Here is a 14,236-nt window from a genome sequence, read left to right on the forward strand (position 1 = left end):
TGAGCAGCCAGATAAAAGAGCTATAAATTCTGGTTGTATTCATTAATATGGAAAGGTGAAAGCATATAGAAGTATTTTTAATGTCAAGAGAGATAAATGTTACTGACATTTTACTACTAGCAAAATTATTAAGCAGACTTCAATTAATTACTAATTCAGGACCATAAAATGAATATCAAAGACTATAGTGAATGATATTCGAATGAAATATGTTACTAAATGGCAAATAAAGTCATGACTCGTGCTGCTATTGAATACAAAATTTAGGTTTATGGAATAATAATTTGAATAATTTTAATTTAATAATAAGTTCCAAAATACTGTATTTTTTATTTTGCAAATCAATTTATTTACAGAATAGCTCATAATGCATTAATAGAATAGCTCATAATGCAAAGCGCACATAACACACAAATAATTTTTCATTCCATTGTAATAAATTGAGACGGCAGTTTAGTCAATGGACTTTACGTGTGCCATTGATGTCCTACACAGATAACTATCAAGGAAACTTATCTTGTCAGGTCTCTTTATCATACCAGCTGACCGCAATACCATGCTTAATGCTCATCCTTTCCATTGACCTCTTCCCTGCTGTCCGAGCATGCGATTTATTATTCGCAGAGTCATCGTGTCCGTTCGAGTAAGACCCAGAGGACGGGATTGAAAGGCAAATTAAAGTTGCAAAAAAAATAAATAATCGCGGCCCCTAGAGTCTACTACTTTTCTCCCTCTCGTGTATTCTCCTCCTTTTATTTGCCAAGGTTTCTTTCCGGCCATCACGTGGTCTATCGTTGAGTGGGGTCGAAAGAATTCAGCTTAACGGTCCTGCCTAAAGAGTTGTGACGCCGTCTCTCGCGTCTTATGATCGATGATGATGTGGTTTCTTGAGATGCCTACGAAGTTTTATGCCAAGAGCGCAAGGTTTCGAACGAAAGGAGATTCAGTTACCGTTTCGTTCACACGGAATTGTCTTCTGTCGGACGCAGGAGGGGATTCTAAGTAACCATCCTAAGAAAGAAAGTTGAGCTAAACGTTTGTTCGATGTTTGCTTTTTCCCATCCATTGTTGAACTGTGAAGATAAATCTTTATTACGGATGATAAATGGATAGAATTTTATGTGAAGGCTTACTTTGGTTAACTCTTACCTTGGAGTAAGAATTATGGCGTTAATCTTTTATTTTCTTGTCAGCGATGCGTATGAAAAATTAGGGAGAGCTATTGTTTACTTTTTGAGATATTGAATAAGATGAAGATAAATTAGCTAGCCTTTCTAAATGATGTCCATTTAGAACGGGGCCACCATCGCTGAGTAATGCATACACCTTTCATTTTTAAATAACGACCACCTTTATAGGTTATTATCTGGGTTGGAAATAAACGCTTCACTTAGAAAGGTTTCTATGATAATGTGAGGAATTGCACATAGTTCTAAATCATAAAATACGAAAATCTAACTTCGATAAATTTCCCATGCATTAATTTTAAATAGTTACAAGTCATTCTGAAAATCTTTCCATTGCGTAGTCAGAATCTGCGACACATTTAATTGAAGAATGAATAAAATAATCACAACCGACTTATTTATAAAATGGATGGTATAATCTTTTATCTTTCAATAAAATTATTAACAGCAAAAATTACTGTGCTGACGTAGTATTTTGACCTTCAGGTTACCACGCCGCTACTATGATATATCTGAGATATCTGGGTCACGGTATATTGTTACAACCTTACTGTTTAAGTCTAAAGTCGCTATCGTTGAACCGACGAACAGCTTCAATTTATTTTCTTCTAATTCTTCTAATAATTCCTTCCGAGTAGCAAGTGTTAATGAATCGCCATTTCCACAGGGCTTAAACTTTTGGTTCGTGGAATTCCCGTTTCATGAGAGTTAAAAGGAAGGCAAATACTATAAAAATCTACGATCTCAAGCTTACCATTAAATTAGCAAACTTTAAGTTACACCTCCAAAGATTGTGTCATTATTGTTCATTATATTACATAAACAAAACGTACCTACTTTAAATAGAGATTTGACAGAACAAAACAATAGGAAATTTTGAAAATTACCTCTCCAAATCAGCGCAAAGAATGTCGACGATTTCGTTACAACGAATAGGTACTAACCGTAAAACAACTATGCAATATAATTACGGCTAGCATCAAGAAAATCGCATCCTTTGAAGCGCTAGGCACAAAAGTATACTCATCATCGCCATTAAAACGTTCAGTTAGGCCGAGGTTTTACCCCATAATTTATTTTTTTTATTTATTTCACACACCACCGAAAACAGCACTATTCGGCCTTTACATCGGGTTTGATAACATTTAACAATCACAAACATCCATGCCCTGGATAAGGGTAACTTACCCAGGCGGGACTCGAACCTTCGGTTTGTCAGGCGAGGACTTTACCCCGCCGCCACCGAGGCCGGCAAGATATATAATGATAGTTTAGATAGAAGACCTCAGTTTTACGTTCTCCAATTGCCACAACAGTTTCTCTTACGATGACTCCACCTCAGACAATAATATTTGCTGAACCACAGCAGGAAAATTGGCGTCAAATCGTACATTTCGGTAAGGTATTCCACTTATATGAGCTATTTTTAGACATTTGATTTTTTTTGCTGGCCTCGGTGGCGGTGAGGTAACGTTCTCGCCTGCCAAACGAGAGGTCGCGGGTTCGAGTCCCGCCTGGGTAGGTTTCCCCTGTCCAGGGGAAGTTTTTCAAGTACGTTTAATTGTTAAAGTTGTTGAATATCACAATGTAAAATGGCCATTTTGCGCTGTATTCGGTGGTTTGAGAATAAATAAAAAAAAAAATAAAAAATAAACATGGACATACACATGGCAAATGTATTCATAGAAAAAACTCCATTCAGTCCCCAGGCTGAGTGGGAAATTGATAATATTCAATTTTTATATTTGGTCTTCCCGCAAATTTTCCTCGATCCTCGTAACATACTGGAATTCTTTACTTAAATGCTATGGGTAAAGGAAAACAGTACTTCATGCCCCCCCACGGCGCGAAAAAGCTTCGACAGTTCTCCTCCACTAATCAGCGAAGCCGCGCGTTTTTCTTTCGTGAATACTTTGCTGGGATATCGTGAAAGCTTGTCGCATTAAAAAAAACAGCCTCGATGGAATTCGAGAGAGGATGAGAGGATAAGGGGGACAAGCGAAACCGGCATCCTAATCGGGCGACTTCGTGCATCGCCTCCGGCTGGATGGCTCGCTGGGCTACCACCTCAGGCAAAGAGAGCGAGAGACGTGCCTTACGGAGATTTGAAAGGAGAGACGGACGGTCGTGTATTGTGCAACGCCTGGCAAGGGGCGGATGCTCCAACACCGTGTCAAAGGTAGGAGTCAAGGAAGACGGGCGTAGAATTAGGCAAATGGAAAAAATATTCCGTGCTTTCTTCGTCCAATTGGACGCGCCGGACCGAGCGTAGGAGTCGCCAGGCCCGGGTCAGTCCCTAGGCGTCAGCCGATATACTGAAACGGGTCGACGAGAGCGATGAGGTCAGCACAGAGGGAGGGGGTGCTCATTCCATGTGAGGTCTGGAATGGAGCGGGAGAATATCTGAGTCACCGGTATCAATGATATAAAAGGCAATTCTTGCATCGTAACCTTTAAAATGTAAATAACTACTTGTAATCTACACAATGCTCTCTGAATATAAATATTACTTTCTCGCGACGACTGTACGAACGTATGTAAACCAAATCATCGTGCGAACCAAAGATTCTATGGGTCTAACTATGCCTTACAAGGGCGTTACATGAATAATGTGGTAATATATAATATTCAACAACAACTGAGAGCTAAAGCTGTAGCTTAAAAATTCCATGACATAGATTACTAGGCGAAACTTTTAAAATATTTGGAAAAGCTCATGAAAAGTAACAGCAGCTGTAAATGCGTTTTAATGTTGATTATATTAAATCTGTTATTGGTACTCATCACCAATTAAATTATTTAAAAACCAAACGGTTACTAATCCCAGCCATATTCTCTATTGGTGGTCACATTTAAACAATCTGTGCGGAGGAGTCTGGAAGCTTTCGGCATGAGGACGGACAGGTGAGACGTGACGATGAGATTTCGGAGTGTATGGAAAGAAGGCAAGTGTAATATGCCGTGAATCGAGCACTTAGACGAAAAAAGCCATCCGTCAGGCGATAGAGACACAACTAGAGAGCGGACGGCAGCAGCCACGATGGAACAGATAGATTGATGGGAAAAGGCGCGGGTGAAAAAGACGGGTCGGCAACGCGGTGTTGACAGAAAACACCCGAGGACAGCCAGAATAGGCTCTGCGGGTATTTCACGAACAGCCGCGAGGCTAGTTGCAAAACTCAACGCTAGGCATATATTTTCACGACTCAAGATTCGATTCGCTCTACTTCGCGCGGAGTACCGTCGTATAAAAAAAAAGCTGCTCAACACGCTTTGAAATAGATTCACAATGAGGAAATATTTTACTTGAAATCAGATTTGAGTCTACAGATTTCACTTGTAGATGGATAAAAATCATTGGTAGTAGGCTAGAAGTATATGGCGAACTAGTCTTAGGGAGAAAAATAGTCAATAATTTGGAGTAGAGCGAGAAAAAACGGATTCGAAAGATGTTGGTTTATGGCATTAATGTGGAAAGAAAATTAGTGCTAAATGATTGCCAGCTTAAATCAAAGCGATTATAAAGAATAAAGTTGCTAGGGCAAAAATTTCTTTTTCAAAGTAACAAACTTTGATAGAAAGTCTAAAACAGTCCGTATTGAACAAAAAATCAAATTAATGCAATTAAAAATGAAAATTCAATCGCGCGAACAGCATACTATTTAGCTGAAAACAAGATTTACCCGTCTGATTTATTTTCTTTAATCGTCATAGTTAGCTGTTTTTAGGGCAATCCTAAAACTCCAGGTGAAAACTTCCGGAAACAAAAATTCAAAAAGCTCACGGTTTGTTTCGAAAGTCACTAAAAGCTCTTGAGCATTATTGAAAGGATCAAAGGATGCTGAATATAGAAGCGATTAATAGTTTTTCGAGGAAAATGTACACCTCCACCTCTCATCTCTCCTCGAATATTGCAAATTGTTGTTCGTGACCTCTCAAACATAGTGGGGCCACGCAAAACTAAGCGGTCAAGTAAGTTTACGGAGGCTTTTAGAGGAGATACCGCGGGCGGCTGGAAGATGACAGAGAAAGGCAAAACGAGTAAAAAGGCAACGGAACAAATGACGGACGTCCGAAAAAATGAAGGAGTCGAACCTCAAGAGGTCGAGGGGCAAGGCAGTACGACGTGGCAATGCGGCCGGCCCCTGGTCCTGCCTCCCCACTCCCCCCGCGTGACCCCTTACCCTCCCGGCCATCCCTCCCCTCAAGCATCCTCACCCTCATTTACACTCCTCCCTACCATACCTCCCCATCAACGTCTCCACTCGTAATATCTCCCTCCACCTCCACACGGATGAGGGAGAAATAATTCCGGCTTCTCCTCCTACACCCAGGCCACACGCATCCCAAAATCTTTCTTCCCACGAAGCGGCTATTCCTCATCCGAGAGGTCCTTAGAGGGTCAGCGGACGCGAGTGGCCGGCAAATTGGCCGTCCCGTCTCATCTTTCCTCTTCAATCCCAGGAACGCGTGGTTGGGAGATGGAGAGGGTGGAGCGGGGGGGGATATGTGAGATGTGGAAGGTTCTTCAGGTGGGAGGGAAGGATCTGGGACTGCAAATGAGAGGGAAGTGCTCACGTAGGCTAGACGGTGATTTCCAAAACCTTTTATTGGAGTGAAAACTTCTACAGGGGAGCCAAGCACATTTGGATAGGTTAAAATGAATTTGCGATACGCAGAAATACCGCGACTCCATATCCAAGAAAGAAGACTTCCTGACTAATTGACTCATTCATCAGCGATAGAACTGCGAAATTATGTGAACAAATTTGTACGAAGTTTTCCGGGTTTTTTTCCCAAATTAACACTAACTTTAATTCATCATCAAGGCATTGAATTTTGAGTAGATATTTTTCATATTGTTTTCATGATTATTTCATCTTACAATTTCAGGAAAAATTATACTTTGATTGGAATCTGAAGCGGTTGGAGGGAGAATATTCATTAAAATTGATGTCAAGATTTGCATTGGAATATCCGCGTCTTCAGTATTGAATATCAAAGGTAAATTTTTCATGTACAGTATCAGCGCCCCTCTTTTCATGGAAATATTATCCATGCATTTTCCACATTAAAAGAACGTAAATTTAACATAAGTCAGCTTATCATACCGATACCAACTCTCACCTTTCATCATTCTAAAAGTACCACTCTAACAATTATTCTCTTCCTGCCGTCGTTTTTCTTCATGTTTCATTCCCCTCTATAACATGTTCCATAGATTTTTCACCAGAATATAAATACTCCTGTGTAATTGGGCGCGAATTAACACATTTGTTAAGGAAATCATGGGTACGAAAACTGTGAGGTGAGAAGGAGCTGGCTACGTCCACATAATTTTAATTCCCGTTTATTAAATCTTTGGCCATCTTTTTTTTCCTCCTCACAGCTCCGCCTACCGGTTTGTTTTAAATCTTGGGGACTAATTACCTGTCCGTTTTGTATGGGTTGAACGTGGGCTCCGAGAGAGCCCAGCGGCATCCATCTGCGTGAGCTGAGATTATTTTATTTATTCTCACTGATTCATAATTTTTCTTCTTGATGCGAGAGAAACAGTGTAGGCGAGAGGTTCTAAATTGGTTGGACGATCGATACCATTTAGGATATCAATGATATGATAAATAAAGACACAATGAATATGTAAATAGAGTAGTTATAATGGCGTTTTGAAACATAGCTAATATTTAGTCTCAAAATAATAAATATAATACAGTCTCAGGCGTTACTTTGTGGAATTGCTTCATTATAGAATAAAATAAAATAACTTTGTTTTATTCCACACTTTATTTTAAATAGCACGACCCGGGTTTCAGCATCTAATGCTATCATCAGGTAAATATAAGAGAAAAATACAAGACACGGTCTCCTGATGATAGCAGTAGATGCTGAAACCCGGGTAGTGCTATTTAAAATAAAGTGTGGAATAAAACAAAGTTATTTTATTTTTTTCTCAAAATAATGAAGTCTGAAGGACATAAAATAGCATATGCTTGGAAATAGCATAATTTCAAACAACAGTCACTAAAATGATCATTCAGATAGTGAATAGGCGACCTCAGTTTTGAATGGTGCGGATCCTTGAGAACTCATGTGCACTTGCTTTAGAATTACTCAAGGGTTACTAAGTCCAGCTTCCACTCGTAGTCCCACAAGTATGTTGCGCACCGCATCGGGATGTCTACCTTATCATTAGTGCAATACGAATTCATTCATCTAATTAAAATTCGGCGAGCATAAATCTTTTTAAGAAAGCTCAATTCCTATTTCACCGATCAATTTTAATACGTAGGTACTATTAATTTTTAGTGTTGCCCACGAGACTTCATGAATGTATGGCTTAGACATACCAAAAACGGGTAAAGTGGATTGCCTAATGGAAAAACGTGTTTGCTTCCAGGAAGCCCTTGGTTAATGGTTTTCTCGAGGAAAATTTAAGATTTTATTAAATAATCATTTCAAATAGGTAAGAAAGTTAGATATAAAATGAAATTTTTAACGAAGTAATATTAATTTCCAATTATAAAATTCGGAGACCATCCACGCTTCTGAATAAATGATTTACCGTCTCTGCATCACCTCTATAGCAATATAAACTAAGAGACGTCAAATAATTATTTGGTTAAATTATCAGGTTAGCGCACAATTGATAAAGTCTACAAATCCATTGAGAGTTAAGTAAAATACCCATCTCCAATTCGATAAAAATGAATACTTACAAAATATCAACTTAATATAAGGCAAGTCATCATCAAAATATAAAACAAGTGGTAATAATTAAGATCAAATAATCCTAAATTTCCATTAAGAGAGAAGGAATTCTAACGCTCAATAGCTGAATATTGGCGCCATGTGGATTATATGTTACTCATCCCAAGAACAAGCACTAATGAGGTCCACTACATTCAAGCAAAAATATATCTCTCGGCACATAATTGCGTACGCGTACCACGCAAGCGTGACATTTAATGAACCGGGAGAGGACGTCACACATGGAAAAATGTACCACGGAGACTGACTGCCTCCTTTCCTCGATTTTTGTCCGGGTGTAACAAAAGGAGCAGGTGGCTCCACGAGAGGGAGGAAGGAAAGACAGCGAGGATAATGGTCAAAAGGTCATCAGACCGGGTGAGTGGGAAGGGTAAGAGTTTCTGAAGGAGTGTAGGGGAGCGAATTGCGCTGGGCTCCTTCAACAGAATATAAGGGGGCGAGCAGCAATGCGGTCATCTCCTATACCACCTCTCGTATCGCCCCAAACCCTTCCTTCTCCCCCCGGGGTCGCATGAAGATCAGATTTCCCCTCATTAGTCGCCCGTCCACCCCCACCCACCTCCCTCTGCGACCATTCCCGCCTCATTACGCGCCACTAGCGTCCTCCGGTGGCCATTGGATGAATTGGCGCCGTCGAGCTGGGGGGTGAGGAGGGCGGGCGAGAGTACAAGGGGAAGAAGGAACTCTTCGTTAGGGCATGAAAAAAGGGGTTGCCGGAATTCAGCGCCGTAAAATAATAACACACACCGGGATGTGTAAGGTAAGAGTGGTAGCATGGTTTGCAGGCCTTTTTTTCCTGTCTCTCTCCGTTTTCATACGTACGAGTTGCAGGCGACGGTCGAGATGTTTTTATGCCGCGCTTGGCGGGCGACTCGCTCATTTATTTCCATCTCTCGCCTTCACCGCCCAAATCCGAGGCTCGTGACTCAGACGGAGGCGAAGTTTGGGGTAAATTACGGAGGATGGTGGGTTGGGGGGAGGCTCTCATCACAGCTGGAAACGAGGTGAAGGCACATAAGCTCGGTTAGAGGAAATGTAATGGGAAGAGGACCGGTACTTGACTTGAAATAGGCACCAAAGATGTGAGAAAAAATTAGGAAGCATCGACTTGTACAATCCCGACCAAGGGAAAGATGGACCAGTTAAGTTGTTAGCCTCAATAGACGGGTATGCATATTTAAGGAGACTGAAATATTTTTTTCTGGTCGAAGGCATGTTAAGATGGTAGGTGAGACAGGTATATCGCTAAGAATTGATTCAGAGATAAAAATAAATATTGCACGAGCTACCACTAATCCACGGGTTATATCCAATGGCTAACATATTATCTGAGATTTTAAGAGCAAAAATAGCATTTTGAGGCTTAAAATCGTGCATACACAAGTCACCGATGCTAGACTGCCTGATGATTTTTATTTATATGAGTCCTGGAAATATGAATACACTGAAACGCGTAGCGGTGATTGGAAAAGTCGGTCATTAGTAATTTTAACGGCACAGGTATTATAAATCTGTTGTTATAATGTATTCATTTATCGAAGTTTCATCAGAAGTATCATGAAAGTTAAAATTGTCGATCCCACCACAACACTCATGCTACAACCAAAGAAAAATAATACAGAATACGGTTATTAATTGAATCGGTAAAGCCAAGGGCTGTGTACAGGTGATATATTTTTTCTAAACAGAGTTAGGTACAGAAATTAGGTACCTATAGAAGACAAATGAGATGGACTAGATATTAAGTGGTACATTTGATTTTCCACTCGATGTCAGCACAGAACAGAGACTCACTTCTGTCCCTTAGCAAACATATTTTGTTGTATTTCTTCTAACAATTCACTTTACCTAACTCTGTTGAGAAAAAAATCATTTGTATCCCTTGGCTTCTCACATCCTCTATTAATATTCCTATTAAGTGGATACAAAATTTCCAACCACCGATTTTGTGATGGTTATATTTGAAAAAAGTCATCTATGAATTTTCAGGTGTCTAAACAGTCCACCTCGCCAACCAGGAAAAAGCATTGCCTTCTCCTTTCCTCCGCAAGTACCAACACCAAAGCCACTTACACGAGTCAGGCCATAAAAACTTCGTGATATTGAATTGTGGTGTATAATTATTTATTATACCAAAATAGCCGCCCTCGGTGGCGGTGGGGTAAAGTCCCCGCCTGCCAATCCGTAGGCCGTGGGTTCGAGTCCCGCCTGGGTCGGTGATCCCTATCCAGAGCATGGATGTATGTGTTGTGCATTGTTAATGTTGGAAACCCTCGTTGTAAACGGCCGTTATGTGCTGTTTACGGGGAAGTTGATAATAAATAAATACATTAATAAGTTAAAAAATACAACCGAATGTGTCAAGAAACTTATTAAACCTCCAAAAATAAAATTATATCAGTCATTATGGAAGCTTTGCTTCATCCCCTTAACAAAACATTGGCTAGAAATAAAGTAGTTACTAAAATCATTTCAAAATTTGTCTTCGCTTCAAAGACGCAACGATACTTATGACTGTTAAGAAATATATTTCCGTGTAAAATCTTTCCGATCCTTGGATTACACAGGTTGACCTTCTATTCAGAACTTGTTAACATGGAAAAATAGCGACTTTGGTCAGGAATACTAGTTTGTATGGTCAAAAATTCACTATCGCTAGTTCACAGCCACAGCCAGTACAACTGGGCAAACTAAAAAAATGTAAGAGTAACACCATTTCAACGCTTGAAGCTAAAGTCACCGCCTATTCCTAACCCTTTGAGCGCATTTCAACCCCGCGTTCTTCGCCTCACCTTCCGAATGGTTGCTAGTGCGCTGCGGAGTGGGTCTTCGGACTGGTTTCTAGAGCGCTGTTATTAGTGGAAAAATTACGGTGAGCTTGGCTCATAATAGCACCGCCCTCGATGCAACCCGCAGACATAATTTTCATACTCGCCCAAGGAATCGGTTGTTCCATTTAGGAGTGACAGTAAGGATAGTCAAATCGTCCTTCCTGCCCCTGTTGCAGTCAAAACTAGGTGTTTATAGATGATATGACGAGTTAACTAGGGCCGTGCGTCTCGCGCTGCGTCTACTTAAATATTACGCGGGAAAAATGTCGCGGCTTTCTATTTATGGGCCATCATGCTTCCCTGATTACTCTCCGATGAGATGAGGGTTGTTCTGAACGGCACACAACACTGCCTAAGTCTTCAAAAATATCAGATATTTTAAAAGCAACCACGGCGACATAATTTAAGGACAGATTTAAGGACTGAAGAGTATACAATATGTAGGTCATCATTTCTCTCAATGGAGAGACCGAGTGAAACCGCGGTATCCATTATGAGAAGCATTGATGAAGGCATCCTATTCTTATTTCCGATTTTCTCAGATGATATTCTTAATTAAACTCAATCTATCACAGAATAAAATGATTCTCACTAACGACAGATCATGCATAAAATATCGAGTTTCTAAATGATATCTGAATCTAGAACTTGAAGCAATCAATGAATGCTGGGGATAGAATAATGAAGAACGGAGTCATATAGGTAGTCCTCCACAAACAAATAAATCACCACATTCAAACGAACGAAAACTCTGAAAATTCTGATTCTACACCAATAGGAAGGAATGTTAAACCAATTAAAAACGAACAAAGATGCCAAATATTGTGGATGAATGAAAACCTGAAGGAATGGGATAGTGAGCGGAAAGACACGGGAAGACTGCGAATGAGAGGCAGTGAGGCGGATGAGAGGGTGAGGGCAATTTAAATGAATGGTAGGAGTTGGTTATAAACGCTTTTAAGAGTTGTGTGGGATGCGCCGCGTTTTAAGACCCTGGCGTCAGATGCTTCTTCACCTTGAGCACTCCCCGAGAGATATATAACGCCTGTTAATAGTAAATTTCCCCAAGCGTTCTGCTTTCTTCTCTTCTTTCATTACCGCGACCTCTCGAAGCGATGCAAGGGAAGTGCCCTCAGTCATTCGCTGACCACGCAACCACATTAACGCCCTGGGAGCAGCAATATTTCCGCAGCGAGGAGATGAGCAAATTATCCCGGCCGATTATTCTAATTTTATGAATGGTCTCCGTAATTTGTCACGCCACATCTGTGTCAATGGATGGTCAATAAAAATTGCACCTAGAGGGCGCAGGAGAATTAAAACTGAGAACGATCACGCCGTGGAAATGGCTTTTTATTCACCATGCAATAAATATTTCTGAGACTGAAAGAACATTTATTGCTATTACTATCAGGATGTGGCTGTTTAAAATCAACTGCACTTACTTAGAATCACATTAGCTGCCAATGTAAAGCTTGAGTGCCCAATCCTTATGTTCCAGCAACATTTTTTCCAGATTCAATAAATGAATGCAAATGTTATGCTGGAGAATCTAGAAGAACGAAAGATAGGATCCGCGACGATGTTATTAAGTCGGGATGTGCAAATAATTTTGATACATAAATCTATGGCAAGACATCACTCAAACGGATATTTATTTCTCTATTCAATCAGTTATATTAAAAAACAATGTATTTCTCTTACCACATCTGTGTCAATGTATGGTAAATAAAAGTTGGACATACAGGGTGAAGGAGAAATAAAGCTGAAAACGCTCACTCAGTGGAAATAGCTTTTTATTCCCTATGCAATGAATACATTTTACAGTACTCCTAATGTGCGTTTTTAGCATCTGAAAACTATTTGTTAACTGTTTGATTGACCACCGGAACCTTCAATATGATCATCAAGGTCTACCTGCTCTTAAAATAGTCAATACTCGGCATCTAAGACTTCATATTTCACCTGTAGTTCTCCTTCCGCTTCGTATATTTCAGGTAACGGCGGCTGAGAGGTCTGTAAAAGTTAAGCTACGACTCAAGTAGCGGTACATGGTTACTTACTCCATGCTAACCTTCGGCATGGAAATTTTTAATTAGTCCAAACCATTTCAGGACTACACGCAACGTTAAATAACTCTCGCCAACCGTGTTCCCATTGCTTTTCATTAATTAAATCAAAAGGCCATTCCGTTTCTTTCAGTTGTAAAATATAAATAAGTACTATATACCAATGTTAAAATATCCCATGAAAAAAGCATTTGGAATAGCAGGAATTTTTTTGCGATGATTTTCACGCCAAATAACATCAACAGTGAATATAATTCTGCAACGTTCGCGTAACTGCGCACGAAGATACTTATGGCATGGAGTGATTTGAAAAATAAGTGGCCGCATTGTTCAAGTTTTTTTACTTTCGTTCAAACTTAGCAAAACCAAACTTCGGCAAGGAAATGTTAAATTTTCCCAAATCATTCATCAGCAGTCAAAATGCGGACTTAATTCATATCCTGGGCCTAAAGAAATTTAATTATCATTAAAAACGACGAATTTCATCAAAACCTACTTTCATAAGTAAATATTGTATTTCGTCCGTGTGTTGGTGTTCCCGGAATTACAATTTTTTTCAGTAGGTTATAGTCATGTGACCACCAAGGGTTTAATCACCCACACGAGATACTATCCTGAAGTCTAATGTTATCCTATAATACATTTTGATACATTACAGTAGATTCAGATGGATTTTTGCCTCATAGAATCTTTAAGCAGGTAAAACATTTGACCCATAAAATTACATTTTGAAATATTTACCCTGATATAGAATGTGATATGATTTTTCAACTAAGTAATATATGGAAGCGCATACATTTTACAATTCCCTGAACTGGCATACATCATGATTTACCCCAAAATTCATAGAGGAAAAAAGTGCTCATAGATATGCACATAAATGGCGAAATGACAATCATGCGAATTTACGAAAAATGACTTTTTTTGCGACGATAGATAAATTGGACCACGTTTCATCTGCACCACTGCAGCAGTCCGCGTAGAATAAATTACTACCTAAGTTAATACCCTAGAACCGATGGCTTATGGAGTAAATGCACTTATCCACGATGCATATCTTCAGAATATGACTGCAAAAGAAAATCTAAACCGAGGTGCATAAATATAAATCTTCTCGCGACAGGTAAGGAAGTATTACAACCTGAATAATGACACATATTATTCATGAAATATTTTCTCAAAGCATTCAATTAGACTCGCAAAATACCACCCGTGGTTATCTTTTTTGCTATTAGTTCGCGCATGGCAAGAAAAACCTCTGGTAAGTGGGCTGAAAGAGCCTCGGGCGAGGGGGAGATGGAAGCGCTAAACGCTATGAGCAAATAGGAAAGCCAGGAAGCATTGATGGGCGGGAATTTTTAACGCTTCGTGGGCTCAAAGT

This window comes from Ischnura elegans, chromosome 2 (genome assembly GCF_921293095.1).
Source record: "Ischnura elegans chromosome 2, ioIscEleg1.1, whole genome shotgun sequence".
Lineage (NCBI taxonomy): Eukaryota > Metazoa > Arthropoda > Insecta > Odonata > Coenagrionidae > Ischnura > Ischnura elegans.